The following is a 20,588-nucleotide window of genomic DNA, read 5'->3' on the forward strand; positions in this document are numbered from 1 at the left end:
TGGGAATGAGATAAGTGTATACCTGGGAATAAGTTACTAGTAACGTCTGTGCGTTCTGATTGGTCAGTCGTGTAAACAAACCCAGATTATTTTTTCAAAATTTATATTTTTTTCACTGCATTTGTAGTATTTTATTATACATTTTGCCAAAATTTGCTACATTGTATGTGTATTGAAAAAAAGATTTATCAATCGAATTTCTCCCGCCATGCCAATGATGTAAACAGGGGGTCATTTCATTCACACGAAAATTACTTAAGTATCACTATTCATATGTTTTTCGTCCGATATTTTGGTAGAACTAAGATAGTTCTTGAAAAACTTGTAATTACATGTTTCGATGTATGAAAGGCCGTACACGCCATAATGTTACAATGTAAGTCTATGGGAAAACAATTGGTGGTCTCTACCCTAAAGGTCAACTTCACAGTGACCCGGAACAGTTTAACGGTTTCCGCACGCTTGGGCCTAGGATCATGAATGTTGATAGATAGTTGGTCATGACCAGCAGATGACCCCTATTGATTTTGAGAAAGGTCAATGTTGCAGTGCCCCGGAACAGTTCAACGGATTCCGGACGATAACTTGAAAACGCTTGGGCCTAGGATCAAGAAACTTGATAGGGAGGTTGATCATGACCAGCAGATAATCCCTCAGTAGATAAAAGGTCAAGGTCATAGTGATCCGGAACAGTTAAGCCGTTTCCGGATGATAACTCGAGAACGCTTGGGCCTATGACCATGAAATTTAATAGGGAGGCTGATCATGACCAGCAGATGACCCCTTGAGGTCAGTAGAACATTTTTTGCCAAATAACTAGAGAATGCTTTGGTCTAAGATCACATTTGATACGGAGGACATTCGGGTCACTTATGACTGGAAAATGACACATAATTATTGATTTGAGGTCAGTACGTCAAACGTCCTGACACAGTGACCATATAATTTCTGTTCCTTATGCAGGTACTGAATACATCAAGCGGGTGGGGAGTGTGGGGGCATTTCGTGTTCTAGAAGCTCTTAGTAGTACAGAAGTGGGGCGAGCTTTATCCTCAATTTTAGAGCCACTATCCTCAGTTGAGGTTAAAATGTAGAACGTTAGCAAATTGTTTTAATGGGAGATTACTACATAGAATATTTTCATACTTTGATCAAGGGGTTGTTTCCCTTTGCTTGTAGATATATTAACCTGTGTGAGGAGGGTTTACTCAAGTTGAATTTCACCTTTGATGGGACTCAAACTATTTTCTTGTGTGCGTGCGCGTGTGTGTGTGTGTGTTTGCAAAAGAGAATCGTTAATGAGTTGAATAAGGATGCCTTTTCCACCAGTCGCGCGATAGCATTATTTGTTATTGTTTTTTACATTTTTAATAGGCACTTTTCAATCTAGCACTTTCATTTAACGTTTCAAAAGTATTCGCATTAGATCTCTTACTAAATGTCTGTGTGATAACAAAGCGTAGAAGTGCATGCACTACGACACAGGGATTACTGGAATGGTGTTTTCTCCTTTGGCGCCGATTCCTGAAAGTCTGCCAGTCCTCCTGAAAGTGTCGCAGACCAAGAAACACTATTTAGAATGAGTTAAGAACCTTTGGCATGATGTAATCTCCCTTGGCACCGATTTCTGAAAGTCTGCAAGTCCTCCTGAAAGTGTCGCAGACAGTTCTGAATGATTTTAAAGGGCACAGGGATTACTAGAACGGTGTTTTCTCCATTGGTACCGATTCCTAGAAATCTGCAAGTCCTCCTGAAAGTATCGTAGACCATTTTAAATGATATAAAATGAAACAAGGACTACTGGGACGGTGTTTTCTTCCTTGGCACCGATTCCTGAAAATCTGTGAGTCCTCCTGAAAGTGTCACAGACCGCTTTAAATGATACAAAAAGAAGCAAGGACTATTGGGACGCTGATTTCCCCCTTGGCACCGGTCCCTGAAAGTCTGCGAGTGTGCCTGAAAGTGTCGCAGACCGTTCTAAATGATTTAAAAAGAATCAGGGACTACTTGGGTGGTGTTATCTCCCTTGGCACTGGTTCTTGAAAGTCTGTGAGTCCTTCTAAATGTGTCACAGACCGTTTAAAGGGACTTAAGACGAAACCAGCATGTTAAAATGTGGGCTTTTTAATCGTTACAATCGACTCTTTGTACGTGTTATGTCGTTTCATGGGACTGATGGTCGACCTCTTGCGCCACAATGAGTACACTCTCAGGCAAGAGGAGGGTGAGAGGAGGTAGGAGGAGGCAGTGAGGAGGACCTCCTCAAAGCCCAGAAACGCATAAAACGTATAAGGAGCAGATGCTCAAAATCAGCAACACGTGACATAATCCAATCCGATATACATCTTGTTGATTACGGTTGTTTTAAAGTGTGGAAGTAAATGTATATGACTACCGTTTCATGCATTTCTAGACATTTGCAATGCGAAAGTAGGCGTGACTTTTTTAAAAACACTTTTTAGAAGGACATCATTTTCATGTGTGAGTAGGGGAAACATGCTCATATAAAGTGAGTGTATGATTAGAATACTTACTTTAGACGTTGCAGCATGGATTTCAGCTCTTCTCCATTCGGAGTACCAGACCATGTGACTAACAGTAAAGTGATAAATTCTATACTCGCAGAAAGTTTCTGCTTACAGAAAAGATATGGCTTATCCAATGTCTGCGGGTTAGTAAATATTGTTTTAAACCAGTGTTTGCGGAACGCAGGTATTCAATCTAAGATCATATACGGCAAACTCGTCATTGAGACCATTTCTATCTCGCATGTATGGCTTGACATTGAGGGGCATATTGTTGACAACACCTACGTTGAGGATCTTCAGGATTCTATGTACATTTATCTCAAGAAAAAGTCTCGCTATGACTCATTGGATTTTCAGGATATGATGAAAGCAAACCTTTTCGTAGGGGATATGCAAACGTTGTCTATGGGGGTAAGCTGTCACTATATTTCAGCTTTTCGTTGGATGCTATGTAACATGGATAAGACCATATTGCTAGCTCAAAATAAAGTACAGATGAAACATTATTGCAAAGACATGTCTTATTTTATACGATATAATTTGGTTTTAACGCAGCTTCAGTTACCTTCCAATAAAGTATGTCGGACCTGCAATAAGATGGAAATATCGCTCAAAAGTGTGGAAAGTGCAGAGTCGCGAGATACTGCAGCAAACTCTGTCAACTTTCCGACTGGCGCCGTGTACATAAGTCGTTATGTATATCAACTGTCTCGCAATAACAAAACAAACAAGATGATTAGGAAGGAAAGTGGTACTGAGTTTAAAATGAAACTGAATGAATTTATATTCACGTATGAAAAAGTTCTTTTAATGAGACAGAGCCATCTGGTATAAAAGAAAGTCAAATGCTTCAAAGCAACATTCAACATTTTTGTGTTATCACAGTCATCGCTTAGACACCAAAGAGTGAAGACATGTATTCGAAAAAAAATGGATATTTTTGATATTAAGAAAAACGTAAAGGGACCCAAATTTAAAAGAAGTGCTTTGCAACATAAACATACACCTTATTCAGAAATATGTATACGGATGATCCTCCCAGCAGAACAGACCACGATCATAGCAAAAAACATGCTTGAGAGTCAGTGTACCTTGCGTGATCTGGAACGAAGCAAGTAACAAACGTAAGTGCAAAGTTTCCGGAGGGAAATCAGGTGGGAGGCGAAAGGCTAAGATACCTAAACACGAAGCGCCATCTGCTAGTAAAGGAAAGCCAACACAGTCAATGGAGAGTAGTGAAAACATCGCTACAGTTAGACAGGTATAAAACCGAATGCTTAATCGACTCCTCCTCATTAGAGGTTTTGGCTTTGGACAGAAATGCACGAATGTGATATTTGTTTAAAAGTGTTTGGAAGAAGAGATAATATGTTGCGACATAAAAGGGCAAAGCATTCTGACGATGATACGGACGAAGACACCTTGTCAAATATGTCTGTACAAGAGGACATTTTCGGTCCTGTTGACGATGAGGTCACAGATGATAGCGACGAAGATATGTCAGTAACCTCCCAGGATTCTTCACACATCGATCCTTGGCAAGACATTGTAGATGAAGCGTTTGAAAAGTGTCAGAAACAGTATGAGGACGAAGTAAACGAGTTTATGGAGGAAGATACTGGAATTGGTGAAAAGGAAGCCAGAGAAACTGTCTTTGAAGACATAAAAAGCACTTACAGGAAAGCAACGATGGACGCGTTTGACAGTAAGTTACTCTGGTACAACGCAATGAAGAAAGATCCACAATTATAAAACAATGCAAATTTATAACAGATATTATTCAAGTCGGAAAAAATATATACTACAGCTATTTGAAGAAAAGTTCTCTTTTGACAGATGAAATAAAAGAAAATATCACACTTGCAAATATAAGGAACAAGTTTTTTGTTTGTTTTGTTTTTTAATTATAAATTTTTAAAGGACTCATTGTTTTATAATTGTTCATTTTGAATCCGTAATTATCAGTTAAAATGCGCATTAGTCAAAGAAAGGCAATTGTGGATCTGCAATGGATTGATTACATAATTATTGTTTTCTATATCATGCACCAGTAATTTAGTATAATACAGACAGACTCATATTGACCAGATTGAATGAAATGTGATATGATATTAACGTAGTTTACATTCTGCGGTCATGTCTTTTTGTCGTACGTAGAGTGTGCATGCGCATAATTCCGTTACTTAGGAACGGTCCGAGATAGAAAAGTGAGATATATCACGAAAAAAACAACAACACTAAGCTGCTTTATAATACCTGGTTAACACTCTGAATTGCATTAATATTCGAGTAACTGATATTGGGAGGTATCATGTCTCAATTTTTATTGCTTGACTTCTATATGCATTCTTGTTTCAAGTCCACTTACCATGTAATGTTGACCTCTCACCGATAGAGGGTCGTGATTTCGAGTCCTGCTACCAATCATGACTGTTTGTGTGAAAAAAATTGACAGTTTCTTACTGTGGATAGGTATCTAGTACTAGTGTGTTTGTGGGAACGATGGTTAATTAAAACTGCCCGCCTATACAGAAATGAAATTGGCGTAAAATAACAACAGTTAGTGCGACTCTCTAATAAGTGTATGATAATAGGTCTGACAAAATAACAACACTTTTGAAAATGTATACTTTTCATTATTCTTTTACATATCTACATTTGATTACTTTTATGACAAATAATACGTAATGATAATCCATCTTTGCCAATTACACATAATATCAGTGCTTGGAATTATATTTCACGTTGTATAAAGTTTAGTTTTCAGAACAAAATATGTATTTTAAACTCAACATTGTGTTGTACTTGTTGCTTAAAGAATCAATGTTTCAATTGTTCTGTTATTTCTATGACTCTTCTGATTGCTGACGCGTTTGTCTAAAAACTATACTGTCCTCAAAGTACCCTGGCTAAAAGAAAAAGTTCATGTAACAGTAAGGCCTTTTTCCTTTGTCTGTTGATACTTTTTTAAAATAACAATCTGAGAAGTCTCTGGTCTTGAAGATATTGACATCTCTATGTAGCGTATCGATATTGCCTTGAATTAACTGTCTCACGATTTCGGAGATGGCGTCAAATTTTGTATCGACGTTATGTTTTCAATGAAGCAACGGCGAGCCCATGCACGTGCATTTTGCAAGGCTCTTGTATAGCTTTTTTTCACTCCCGAAACACTCGACATCATTCCATAATGATTATATATTCCTTGATGCTAACCCATTTACTCGCTATCTTCGGCTGAATCCGTATCTTCCTTCGTGTTTGGAATTTCGAATGTGTCCAACACCTTGTCAAACAAAAATCGACGTTTCAAAATTGCATATTTCCAGGCCTCTTGCTTGTCGTAGTCTTCTGTTGAAATGAGTTTATTGACTGTCTTTCTTATGACTTTATAAACTGGATCTTTCTTCATTGCGTTGTACCAGAGTAACTTACTGTCAAACGCGTCCATCGTTGCTTTCCTGTAAGTGCTTTTCATGTCTTCAAAGACAGTTTCTCTGGCTTCCTTTTCACCAATTCCAGTATCTTCCTCCATAAACTCGTTTTCTTCGTCCTCATACTGTTTCTGACACTTTTCAAACGCTTCATCTACAATGTCTTGCCAAGGATCGATGTGTGAAGAATCCTGGGAGGTTACTGACATATCTTCGTCGCTATCATCTGTGACCTCATCGTCAATAGGACCAAAAATGTCCTCTTGTACAGACATATTTGACAAGGTGTCTTCGTCCGTATCATCGTCAGAATGCTATGCCCTTTTATGTCGCAACATATTATTTCTTCTTCCAAACACTTTTAAACAAATATCACATTCGTGCATTTCTGTCCAAAGCCAAAACCTCTAATGAGGAGGAGTCGATTAAGCATTCGGTTTTATACCTGTCTAACTGTAGCGATGTTTTCATTACTCTCCATTGACTGTGTTGGCTTTCCTTTACTAGCAGATGGCGCTTCGTGTTTAGGTATTTTAGGTTTTCGCCTCCCACCTGATTTCCATCCGGAAACTTTGCACTTACGTTTGTTACTTGCTTCTTTCTTTCTGTGTAGTTCCAGATCACGCAAGGTACACTGACTCTCAAGCATGTTTTTTGCTATGATCGTGGTCTGTTCTGCTGGGATGATCATCCGTATACATATTTCTGAATAAGGTGTATGTTTATGTCGCAAAGCACTTCTTTTAAATTTGGATCCCTTTACATTTTTCTTAATATCAAAAATATCCATTTTTTTTCGAATACATGTCTTCACTCTTTGGTGTCTAAGCGATGACTGTGATAACACAAAAATGTTGAATGTTGCTTTGAAGCATTTGACTTTCTTTTATACCAGATGGCTCTGTCTCATTAAAAGAACTTTTTCATACGTGAATATAAATTCATTCAGTTTCATTTTAAACTCAGTACCACTTTCCTTCCTAATCATCTTGTTTGTTTTGTTATTGCGAGACAGTTGATATACATAACGACTTATGTACACGGCGCCAGTCGGAAAAGTGACAGTGTTTGCTGCAGTATCTCGCGACTCTGCACTTTCCACACTTTTTGAGCGATATTTCCGTCTTATTGCAGGTCCGACATACTTTATTGGAAGGTAACTGAAGCTGCGTTAAAACCAAATTATATCGTATAAAATAAGACATGTCTTTGTAATAACGTTTCATCTGTACTTTATTTTGAGCTAGCAATATGGTCTTATCCATGTCACATAGCATCCAACGAAAAGCTGAAATATAGTGACAGCTTACCCCCATAGACAACGTTTGCATATTCCCTACGATAAGGTTTGCTTTCATCATATCCTGAAAATCCAATGAGTCATAGCGAGACTTTTTCTTGAGATAAATGTACATAGAATCCTGAAGATCCTCAACGTAGGTGTTGTCAACAATATGCCCCTCAATGTCAAGCCATACATGCGAGATAGAAATAGTCTCAATGACGAGTTTGCCGTATATGATCTTAGATTGAATACCTGCATTCCGCAAACACTGGTTTAAAACAATATTTACTAACCCGCAGACATTGGATAAGCCATATCTTTTCTGTAAGCAGAAACTTTCTGCGAGTATAGAATTTATCACTTTACTGTTAGTCACATGGTCTGATACTCTGAATGGAAAAGAACTGAAATCCATGCTGCAACGTCTAAAGTAAGTATTCTAATCATACACTCACTTTATTTGAGCATGTTTCCCCTACTCATACATGAAAATGATGTCCTTCTAAAAAGTGTTTTTAAAAAAATATCGCTTACTTTAGCATTGCAAATGTCTAGAAATGCATGAAACGGTAGTCATATACATTTACTTCCACACTTTAAAACAACCGTAATCAACAAGATGTATATCGGATTGGATTATGTCACATGTGGCTGATTTTGAGCATCTGCTCCTTATACGTTTTATGCGTTTCTGGGCTTTGAGGAGGTCCTCCTCACTGCCTCCTCCTACCTCCTCTCACCCTCCTCTTGCCTGAGAGTGTACTCATTGTGGCGCAGGAGGTCGACCATCAGTCCCATGAAACGACATAACACGTACAAAGAGTCGATTGTAACGATTGAAAAGCCCACATTTTAACATGCTGGTTTCGTCTTAAGTCCCTTTAAACGGTCTGTGACACATTTAGAAGGACTCACAGACTTTCAAGAACCAGTGCCAAGGGAGATAACACCACCCAAGTAGTCCCTGATTCTTTTTAAATCATTTAGAACGGTCTGCGACACTTTCAGGCACACTCGCAGACTTTCAGGGACCGGTGCCAAGGGGGAAATCAGCGTCCCAATAGTCCTTGCTTCTTTTTGTATCATTTAAAGCGGTCTGTGACACTTTCAGGAGGACTCACAGATTTTCAGGAATCGGTGCCAAGGAAGAAAACACCGTCCCAGTAGTCCTTGTTTCATTTGATATCATTTAAAATGGTCTACGACACTTTCAGGATGACTCGCAGACTTCCAGGAATCGGTACCAAGAGAGAAGACACCGTTTTAGTAATCCCTGTGTCATTTTAAAACATTCAGAACTGTCTGCGACACTTTCAGGAGGACTCACAGACTTTCAGAAATCGGTGCCAAGGGAGATTACATCATGCCAAAGGTTCTTAACTCATTCTAAACACTTTCAGGAAGACTGGTAGACTTTCAGGAATCGGCGCCAAACGAGAAAACACCATTCCAGTAATCCCTGTGTCATAGTGCATGCACTTCTACGCTTTGTAATCTCACAGACATTTAGTAAGAGATCTAATGCGAATACTTTTGTAACGTTAAATGAAAGTGCTAGATTGAAAAGTGCCTATTAAAAATGTAAAAAAGAAACAACAAATAATGCTATCGCGCGACTGGTGGAAAAGGCATCCTTATTCAACTCATTAACGATTCTCTTTTGCAAACACACACACACGCGCACGTACACAAGAAAATAGTTTGAGTCCCATCAAAGGTGAAATTCAACTTGAGTAAATCCTCCTCACCCAGGTTAATATATCTACAAGCAAAGGGAAACAACCCCTTGATCAAAGTATGAAAATATTCTATGTAGTAATCTCCCATTAAAACAATTTGCTAACGTTCTACATTTTAACCTCAATTGAGGATAGTGGCTCCAAAATTGAGGATAAAGCTCGCCCCACTTCTGTACTACTGCTCTTGTTTCTTTTCAAATCAGTAATCTTTTATAAATCAAGGTGCTGTTCAAATCCACCTGAAGAAATTATGCATATTTTTTACATTGCTTAGAGGTAAAAAGTGCCTAGTTTGCAGCAGATGGAAAGTCTCCAATAAAGTTGAAGCTGCGTTGTTTCCATTTGTTTCCAGATTTTTCACCAAGTGTCACTTTTTTTTTCTTGGTTCTTACGAATTTTAACAAAATGGAAGCTGACAATAAAACTGAAGTGGTCATTTTGACGTTATTCCATCCTGCGTCGTCGTGATAAAAATTCGTTAGCGGCGGTATTGATTCAAACAATCAAGTAATCGTTATTTGCAGTTGTGTTAAACTCTATGATGCGTTGTTATTCCCCGGAATCAAAATAACGTCACTTTGTCCTTTCTTTAGTTTAAACATATTTCGAAGTGGCCTGTCGAAATGTAGGCGGAAACTGTAATTGTTTACACATTTGTTGTACCATTTTACCTCAACCTTTGCGGAGAGTTTGAGCTATAGAAAAGATTCATTCTAGACAGTAAAGGGACGGCTTTATTTCAGTTTTAATGCATTGTACTAGACAGTAAAGGGACGGTTTATTTCAGTTTTAATGCATTGTACTAGACAGTAAAGGGACGGCTTTATTTCAGTTTTAATGCATTGTACTAGACAGTAAAGGGACGGCTTTATTTCAGTTTTAATGCATTGTATGCTCATGCCGTATGCACAACGATATTTTCAGTTATTTAGAGATGTTTGAATACTTAAAAAAATTAAATAACATTATATATTACAGAAAAATCAAAACAAAATTTTCTAACAGCGCATAGGCCACAGTGAGGGGCTTCTTTTGCTGATGTAAATAAATAGTTAATATATAAGATTGTTTTCACTTTTTAGAAAAACAGATGTAGAAAACACCTGATTGGCTTGGTGTAGCCTAGCTTATAGAAAGGCAATTTTAGGTAATTCTCGTAGCTCTAAAAATCTCTTGTTTTGCTAGTTTTAATCAGAGAAATTTCTTTTCTCCTTTGCCATATAACGTTCTTAGAATAAAAGCTTCAATCCAATATCCAAAGTGTATATGTAGAATTTTCTATGTATTATTCAGCATGTATGTAACCAGCGTTCTCTTTTCTAAGTTTTTGTAATTTACACATTATATGTGTGCGTGAGCTTCCACTTTAATATAAACAAACAATGAAATGTGTTTTCTTTTTCTTTCAGTCTATGATTTCATAAATAGAGCTTACACAACAACATTAAATTTAGTGCATTTAATCTTTGTAATAAGTCAGTCGGGTTAGTCAAATTGGTAGAGGATACGAGAGTAATTAAAACAGCATTAACGCTTCTCCAACACAGCGGATGAGTGTCAACCTCATTTTGTATAAATGTGGTGATGCAAGTGAAAGGTCACCAGACTCCATCAATCAATTTTTATAGATGTTGCAGAGTGGTTAAGGTTGCTGATTATGAATCACTTTTCCTTGATTGTTGTGGGTTCGAAACACTGTAAGAAACTCACTCGAAAAGCGGACGGATATAGTTTTGGCTCTGTCCGTCTTTCCATCCTTCGAAAGACACCTGAGTAAGGTCAGTTTCATTGAGTTGATACTTGATTATTGTGCTTATATTCACTCAGACATGCTTACCCGCAAATTTTTTGCTAATCAAATAAGTATGATCAGAGTGCTTTTAATTTTCATGATTAAAAACCACAATAGTTGTCCTCCCACAACTGTTCTTTGTTATTGTTTCTTCATTTCAAGTTGATATTTGGAATTTTTTAGTCATAGCTGCTTCTGTGCTTTTTGTTTTAAATGAAATAAGTATGACCAGAGTTCTTGCCCTTTAACTGATTAAAAACTGAAACTACAACTTCTATTCTTCCACAGTCATATCTTCAAAGAAACACTCGAAACTGAAAGCAAAGAATTAATTACTTGTTTTGAAATCAATCAAATGCAGGCAAACCCAGAAATATTTCAAGCAATATGCATAGGCAAGAAATCAAATAACGCGGTCAAATCTTTCAATTTAAATAACAATGAAATCACGCGTGAAGACGAGGTCAAACTACTAGGTGTTACACTAGACTCCCTACTTGATTTTGACAGCCAGGTCACTAACATATGTCGCAAAGCAGCAAAACAGCTAAATGTATTACAACGGCTAAGTAAATTCCTAAATTTTCAAACAAGGTTGGTCATTTTTAAATCCTTCATCCGATCCAACTTCAACTACTGTCCGCTCGTGTGGCATTTCTGTAGTAAATTAAATACTGAAAAGCTTGAAAAATTACAGTATCGTGGCTTAAGAATTATTTATAATGACTATGAATCATCTTATGAAACCTTATTAAACAAAGTTAAACTAACTACTCTTCACCTAAGCAGATTAAGAACAATTGCTATTGAAACTTATAAAATGATTAACAACATTTCACCAGAATATGTTAGATCCTTAGTAAATGTAAAATCTTCTTCTTATAATTTCAGATATGAAAACACATTAGAAATACCAACAGTAAAAACAGTCAGGTATGGCAAGAACTCTTTTAGGTTTGAGGCCGTTCGGGTGTGGAACAGTCTGCCAAATGATATAAGGACTGCACAGGAATACAAATAATTTGTCAGGCTGATCCGCATCTGGACTGGTCCCAAATGTAAATGTGCCATGTGCTTATAGTTGCTTTTATACTTTTCTTTGTTGCTTGGCTTGTTATGTTGCTTTATTTATTTGTGTGCTTCTTAGTTTCGTCCTCAGGTAAAGACTTTTTTGCATTTATCAGTTTAATTTGTTTGTCTGCTTCCATGTTTTTTTTTTTTATTTTATGTTTATAGGATTTTTTTGTGCTGATTTTTTTTTTATTATTATTATTTTATTTATTTACCCTGCATTGTGCTTAGTTTCTCCTTTTTTTTTCTTTATACCCAACTCTACCCACTTATTATCATACTGCTTGTTATCTTAGAACTCTTTTTCATAGACAAACTTTTTCCCTGTCGCCTGGTGGAGTCTCAGCGCGTGTGGACTGGCCATACAGCTGGCAAAACCAGGCGAAGCATATCTTAAACTTTTTATCACTACTTCATCTCTCCATTTATTCATTATCTTAACAATAGTTTTTCATTTTAACTAAGTACTTACATTTAAATAGTAATATAAGTCATAATTTAGTATATTCTTAATATATATATTTTTTTTCTCTCTCTTTCATGCATGATGCCAATCTGTTTTTATTGTGATAACATTGTAGATGACAGAGGCGGGTGTGGCACTGTGTATGACCCTCTCAAGCCCCTTTTCCCTTTCTACATCTTTCTTTCGGTAGGTTGGGATAAGTACTTTACTTGGGGAATTAGGTTTTCTGTCTCACACTTGTCAAATACCCGACTGTCAACTACTAATTCCTTATTTTATGCCCATAGACTTGTATTTTTACTTGCTTGTACCAATATAATATGCTTATCTTTTTTTATGCTATGCTTTAACCATGTACTTTTCTTTTACAGCCTTTTTTAATAGTTATATTATTTTTTACACATGTTTGTCAGGAAATAGCTTTAAGCTAATGTTTATGTTATATATAGTATCCGACGTTAAATAAAGTTTCTTGTATCTTGTATCTTGGTAATTGTTTGTCACGTTCAGCTGATATTTGGCGTGGTTATTATGTCCCCCCATAGGCGGGGGAGACATATTATTTTCGCCTTCGCTGTACAAAATGGCCGCAAGAACTAAAAATAAACAAATCTTGTGTGGCTTTCACAGGTCAAACTGCTTGCCGGATTTCAACGAAACTTCACAGGAGTGATCAGTACAAAGACTAGTTGTGCATATCGCCGACACATTCCGCTTCGCTGCACAAAATAGCCGCCAGAGCTAAAAATATTTAGACCACGATAATCCGTAAATAGCCAATCGCAAAACAGACTTGTACCCGTCTATATTTCATATACAACAGTAGCGTTGTATACGTATAGGATAGACAACGAGTGCCGTTGTCTACGGGATATATACAACGAGCAAAGCGAGTTGTATATATCCCGTAGACAACGGCACGAGTTGTCTATCCGACTTAGACCACGTGACATAAAAACTGCAATTATTGAAAACTCTCCCACGCGTTCTATAGAAATTAGGATTAACGTGTTTTTATAAGAGTAAAATCATCTTTGTACCGTTAGCGCTTAATTGTCAGTAGGACATATGAACAGATGAAAGAATTCAGGTTATTTGTATAAATTCAGTTTTACTCAAATACTGGATTTACTAAGATTTAACGTTCATTAACACGTTGAGTCATTTGCAGTCACAAAATTAATGCTAAACAGTTAAATATGGATTTCTCAAAAATACTCAAAATTGGACTGCATGCTGAACAATTAGTCTTTGTGAGGAGTTTGCATGTTGGCGAAACACGATGACAGGTACGTTGATTCGTTGATAGCCAGGTTATTTATTTATTTATTTAGTTAGTTAGTAAGTTACTTTTTTTTATTTGTTTACTTTGTTTATCAGGACATAGTTAGTACGTAGATGCTCGTAGGACTACGAATACCTTTTACTATATCGTGCCCTTCTTGTAAGAATGATGTAGTTGTTTTACTTTCCAACTGGGCCAAGTTGTTCGAAACTTTAACGGATTGTAATTTAGTTTAGTTTATACCAATTTGTTTTAGCTCGATTGTGATGAAAGCTTTAACTGTTTAAGCTTATTGTAACCACTCTCGAGTCCGTTTCCTATGAAAACTAGTACTGGGGTCATATGAGAAGTCATGGTCGTGACCCCAATGATGCTCGAACCCACGACCACTGCATTAAGCTGTTAAACTAACCGCCTGTTAAATTTCTATTTATGATACTAGTCTTGGTGAGTGGGAAACACTAGTATGATGTTTTAATTTTACTGTAAAGATGGTTAAGTGTTTATAATCCTTAACAAGTGCATTTGATTTTCTAAGTTTTCTAAACTGTCGAAATCTACTGATAAAGTCAATCGACCGTTAACTCAATCGCCTGTTAAAGTTTCGAACAACTGGATCCAGTTGATTGCAAATGTAAGAATCGTGCTGACATGTCTTTTTTTATAACAAGTGAACATAAAAAGTTACAACTGTTGGAAACGTTTCAGTGAATGTGTAAATTACGTTTTTACCCAGCTGGTTCTACACTACAAATATGTAGTTTATTGTAATTCATTTTTATTGATATCTATTAACACGGGGTCATTTTTACAATATTAATATTTAGACGTTGTCAACTGAATTTATCTCCAAGTCAGTCTTATTTTTTATCCCATTGATAACTGGTGAGAACATTGCAAGGTCATTTAACTCCGGCGTTAGCCTGTATTGTTAGATGGTAAATTGGCACGAAATTCACGCGTTTTTTGCCCAAGTTTCCTACGATATATATACAACGCTACTGTTGTATATGAAATATAGACGGGTACAAGTTTGCTTTGCGATTGGCTATTTACGGATTATCGTGGTCTAAATATCGGGGAAAACTTGGGCAAAAAAACGCGTGAACTTCGTGTCAATTTACCATCTAACAATACGGGCTAACGCCGGAGTTAAATGACCTGGCAATATTCTCACCATTTATCAATGGGATAAAAAAATAAGATTGACTTGGAGGTAAATTCAGTTAACAACGTCTAAATATTAATATCGTAGAAATGACCCCATGTTACTGGATATCAATAAAAAATGTACTTGTTAAGGATCATAAATACTAAATCATCTTTACAGTAAAATTTAAACATCGTATTAGTGTTTCCCACCCAAGACTAGTATCTTGAATAGAAATTTAATAGGCGGTTAGTTTAACAGCTTAATGGGGTCGTGGGTTCGAGCATCATTGAGATCACGACCATGACTTCTCATGTGGCACCAGTACTGGTTTTCCCAGGAAACGGACTCGAGCGTGGTTACAATAAGCTTAAAGCTTTCATCACAATCAAGCTAAACAAATTAGTATAAACTAAACTAAACTAAACTAACAGCCCGTTAAAGTTTCGAACAACTGGGCCCTATTAAAAAAGTAGAACAACTACATCATTCTTAAAAGAAAAGCACGATATAGTAAAAAGTGTTCGTAGTACTACGAGCATCTACGCACTAACTATATCCTGATAAACAAAATGAATAAATAAATAAATGAATAAATAAATAAACACCGACACTGGTTCCTGTTTTTATAAGAACAAAGAATTAATATAACCATAATTATTTTGTCACTTTATACCGATTGTTGAAAAGTGATTTCTAATAGAATCTGATAATATGTGATTAACATGTGATTATGTATATTACCAGTAAGCACTAGTCCGTACTTAAAATACCAGATTACTTCAAACAACAGTATATTTATATCCAACATGTTTACCTCCGATTTGCTGTCAGCCCTTTTTTGTAGTTTCGGAACCTGGCTATTTTCTTGAATCAACGTATCTGTCATCGTGTTTCGCCAACATGCGAACTCCTCACAAAAACTAATTGTTCAACAGTTCAATTTTGAGTAATTTTGAGAAATTCGTATTTAACTGTTTAGCATTTGCGATTGCAAATGACTCAAAAGTGTTAATGAACGTCAAATTTTAGTAAATCCAGTATTTGAGTAAAACTGAATTTATACAAAACAACCTGCATTCTTTCATATGCCCTATAATAGACATTGTCGGCTTAAGCTGATGTGGACAATGAACTGTGAATGCGCTGTAAATCCTGGGGGTTTTCTCAAAACCTACTTGTATTTCGTTCACTGTTACAGTAGCGGACTTTTTAACGTCATTCAAGTCTCATATAAACAGACTGTATAAACTTAATCTGGGTTATGGTCTATGCTTGTTTAGGAGATAATTAAATATGGGACAATTTAAATGGATGCTAGTAAAGGAATGTTCTTATAAGACATTAGAAGAGTTACTTCACCAAGCATGAGACAGAGTAAAGTGTTTTAACAAGAGCTCTCCAAAATATACATGTACTTACAATAAGATTTCTTTAAAAAGAAAAGATAGTTAATCTACATAAGTTCCATAAATTATGTTTCTCGTTTCATTTGATACAATTTGTTTCTGCCTTCGTTAGATGTGCGTCCATCATTCCGTTTTCACATAACCTGATTTAGCTTCTCAAAATCCTCTGCTATGATTTAAACGGAACTTCACTGAAATGATATTTATTTTATGCTGATGAAATACTGTGTTTTATCAGTGAGATATAATCCATATCACTCACTGATATCGCTCACTGTTAATGCCGATCTACTTGTACATTGTGTATGAATTTTAAGTTATTTGTTTAAAACATGATGAAAATTGTAGTCGCACTTTGTTCTTTATTGTATATTTCTCGATTCAAGTTATTTTACCTAATGAGAATTTCATAACGTTATGCAGCAAAAAGTAAAATAAAATGGAACTTTATGCTCTGTTTGTCTTTCTTACGTCAAAACACGTCTGATGTCATGTCTGTTTACGCGCACCTATTTCCCGGGCTGAGATTAAAATCTATTGCAAAATGCACATCTCAACGTAATTAAGCATAAAATAAAAAGAAAGTTTGTTTGTTTTTCGTGAATATGGAATATATATCACCTCGAAGTGAAAAAAAATCACAATTTCACTCGCGCTACGCGCTCGCGAAAATATTTGAAATCTCACTTCTCAGTGTTCACGAAAAAGAAACAAATATCTTGCATGTATAAAGCCTTGTGCGTAACCTCGGATTTTTTTGTGGACTTAGGGTCTCCTAAATTTATTTGTTGAATGAAATTTGTCAGAACTGCTTTATAATAAACACGATTTGAATACAATTTCATAGGAATGATCCGATAAATTCTAGCTGAGCATGTATTACTGGGTTTATATTTAAATAATCTTGTACTGAGTAATGGCCCTTTGAATATCATATATAAAGTCAATAAAGAGATTTTTGTAATTCATTTTCATACTTCTGCCCAGATTTCATCGAAGCTTTAAGGGTTTACTGAAATAATATGTGCATATCGTTGCTACATACTGCTCTAAATAGTTTCCGGAGTTCTGTTCATTTTTGATTTTACTGCAGAGAAAAAAATATTTTAACTACTCCTAGAATACCGCTTGAGTGATTTGACTGAAACGTCTTAGGAATAGTTGAATGTCTAATTATTCATAAGATATGGACTTTAAGTTGAATGATTATAACAATTTAATTCTGTTTCATTAGGCCTAAAAATCTCTATTTCTGGTAACATGCTCAAAAGAATTAGGGTAGGTAGGTCGGATTGTTTTTTTACTAAAGGGAGACTTTTTTGAAAATTATTCTGTGTCCAAATATGAATACATATAAGAGGGTTATGACTTTAGAGCATCAGGAAGTTGTTTTCTAAAATCACTGACCATGTTTAAAGCATAAAAAGTGCAGTTTGGCAACTTTCTGTCAAAATGTTGAAAAATATATTCTCCAAGGCCTTAAAAACATTTAGGGTCGGGCCAATTATTCAGGGTAGGTCGTGATACCGGAAACAAACATTTTTTTTTACTTTACGCTTTATTAGAGATAGAAATTATGTAGACAGGTCCTTTTTCATCATTTTGGGAACGCCATCAACACCAGTAGAATGAGGAAAATGCTCTTAGAAATTGTTTTATTTGGAGAAATTTGAAAATAAACAAAATCCAAATAAAGATATTTTGTGTAAAATATTAATGGATTGTATTTCAGAAATTGTTCAACAGTATAATTGTTGTTTAAATGACCAAATATACATACATATTAGCAAAATAATTTCAAAACGGCAAAATTCCTTAAAGGTAACACTCGTTTTGGAATTTTAAATTCATAACTGGGAAAAAATACTTTCTTCGCTTTAGAATTACCTCTTTTTACTGGAGGCAGATTTATAGGGGAATAAACCCTGCTTGAAATTTTTTGCCAACACTTCATCAGATTTCAGTGATAGTAAAAAGTGCTTGGTATAAAGCCGTGGCACGTACGCTCGAAATAATGTTTGCGGAGTCATTACTCTGAATTAAAAAATAAAGTGTTTTGAAACGCTCCCTAGATAGTCCGCATTCGATGTTCACAGTCAGACTTCACATAAAACTTGACCGCGATGGTTGACCCTAGGCTGATTATTCATATCGATTATTTCATTATAGAAATCAAGGGTGCTTAGGGTAGCCGTATATATTTATATGGAATTAGTTTGTATATAATGCAGTTTCAAAGTATATACACTTACATTTAATCAGTTCAAACTTTCCAATACAGCAATTCATATTTACACAAACTTTTATTTCCTTTTTCTCGTGCAGCTCGTGTGTTACGTACACTCCTTTTCAATTATAGGCTGTGCCTCATTATGTATTATAATACAAAGGTCAACCATCGGGGTCAAGATGTGTCCACTATACTGACAAATAAGCGCTAACGGTACAAAGATAATATCACTCTTATAAAAACACGTTAATTCTAATTTCTATAGAACGCGTGGGACAGTTTTCAATAATTGCAGTTTTTATGTCATGTGGTCTAAGTCGGATAGACAACTCGTGCCGTTGTCTATGGGATATATACAACTTGCTTTGCTCGTTGTATATATCCCGTAGACAACGGCACGAGTTGTCTATCCTATACAAAACTTTTGTCCGGCTTTCACAGGTCAAACTGCTGGACAGATTTCGACGAAAATTCACAGGATTGGTAAGTGCCAAGCCTAGTTGTGCATTTCGCTGACACGTTCCGCTTCACTGCTCAAAATGGCCACCAATTGTGTCAGAATAATGTGTATATGTGATATATTGGTAGCGTAAACATACAAGCACAGATAGTGTTTGACTCCCTTTTCATGCTCTCATTGCTATAATTATTGTTGAATTGCTGTTAATGATAGGACTTGGGTCATTTGTGGCTGATTTGGGTGCCATATGCGGATAGCTGGACCCCAGCATCACACATTATGTCATATATAATAGCTAAAGGGAACCGGATTTTTGATAGAGCAAGTACTCGTTGTAAAATATTATGTATAAATTTGGACCAATCAGAAACAACTTCTATAAATAGCACCAATCAAAGCTCACGTCTGCTAAGGTATAAACAGGTAAATGGATGACAGAGAGATCATTCTGCCCCTGAGCTCTCGCCGCGTGCACGTCGCGGAGCAGGCATGCGGCTCTACCGGAAGTGGTCATAACTATATTGAGGACAGCCGGTAGAGTCACAACAAAGGGCGAGGGCAGTGGCCCTAAGAAGGATTGTTTTACCACCTCTTTGTATTGTCATCTTCCACGCTGAACGCTGAGATTGGTACTCCGCAAGGATTACGAGGGACAGCATGACAAGACGCCCGCTGACGCTCTAGGATGGACAGTGAAGGCGCGAATACTCTCGCTCATATGGGACTCCCGGCAGCGAGTATAAATAAAACTACATATCATCATCAGAGAGATCATTCGGTATCCAGCGATAGAAGAAGACACATCGAGGATTCAATTAATAATTTATCCCAGTACCTTGATGAGGAAGTTATTTCAACTACACTGTCAGGGCGGATAATTTATTAAAAAGAAAAAGTTTGAAGTTCATAGACTAAAGAAGAGTTGCAGAATTTCAACAAGGTTTCGAGCTACAGGGCCAGCGCATAGGAGTTTTACCTTAAAAGTCCATTACTAAGGGAAAGTGAGTTGGCAATTTTTTTCATAGCCAGTGCATAGACTTCTGCAAGACACTAAATAATGAAGATTGGCAGGTCAAAATTTACAGAAGGTCTTTGGAACTCAAAGAAATGTATGTGTATTATGTTGAAATTTCAATGAATCGACAGAATGACCCCCCAGGTCTTTTTAACTTTCTTCATACTTCATAGAAAAATAATTGTACATATACTGCGATTTATTTCGAATTTCTACATACCAACTTTCATTTTCCAATTAAATGAAATAGTTTCTGTGCTTTTTAAAAGAAATTAAAATGTTCACTTTCCTTAGTATTGGACCTTTAAGGGTAGTTGAATGCTATAGACGATAGCAAATATAGGCTGAGCATCGGAAAGCTGAGGCAGAGACATAGGTTTTGGTGATCTACTGAAAAAGTAGGAGAGTTCCAGCTTATAGACGAGGTTCAGCGTTATTGGCGAAGTGCAGCCAAGGCATCAGGGTTATACCTATACGGTAATTGAATGCTATAAGTGATAGCATATAGGCGCTAAGCATCCAGGAGTTGGGGCAATATCATCGAGTTGCAGCTTTTAATTAAGAAAACATAGGCTGAGCATCTATGCGATAGGACTCGTACGTTGTTGTTCAAAGACATTGTCTGAAGGGAACTTTGACACAAAGACCAGTCAAGTATCTCCAGCCTATAGGAGTTTAAGCTGCTGATTTTGAGTTGAAGGTTGACAGTTGGAACAATGAATGA

General features: G+C 36.4%; 1 long non-coding RNA gene across 1 annotated transcript in view; it reads left to right on the forward strand.

The window, feature by feature from the left end:
* The window catches only part of LOC123532127 (uncharacterized), a 35,372-nt gene that overhangs the window by 9,745 nt on the left and 5,039 nt on the right, over nt 1-20,588 (forward strand). Inside the window, exon 2 of the long non-coding RNA XR_006682587.2 lies at nt 11,670-11,711. This is a non-coding gene — a long non-coding RNA (uncharacterized LOC123532127). The remainder of the gene's footprint in view (nt 1-11,669; nt 11,712-20,588) is intronic.

Source organism: Mercenaria mercenaria, chromosome 1 (genome assembly GCF_021730395.1).
Source record: "Mercenaria mercenaria strain notata chromosome 1, MADL_Memer_1, whole genome shotgun sequence".
Lineage (NCBI taxonomy): Eukaryota > Metazoa > Mollusca > Bivalvia > Venerida > Veneridae > Mercenaria > Mercenaria mercenaria.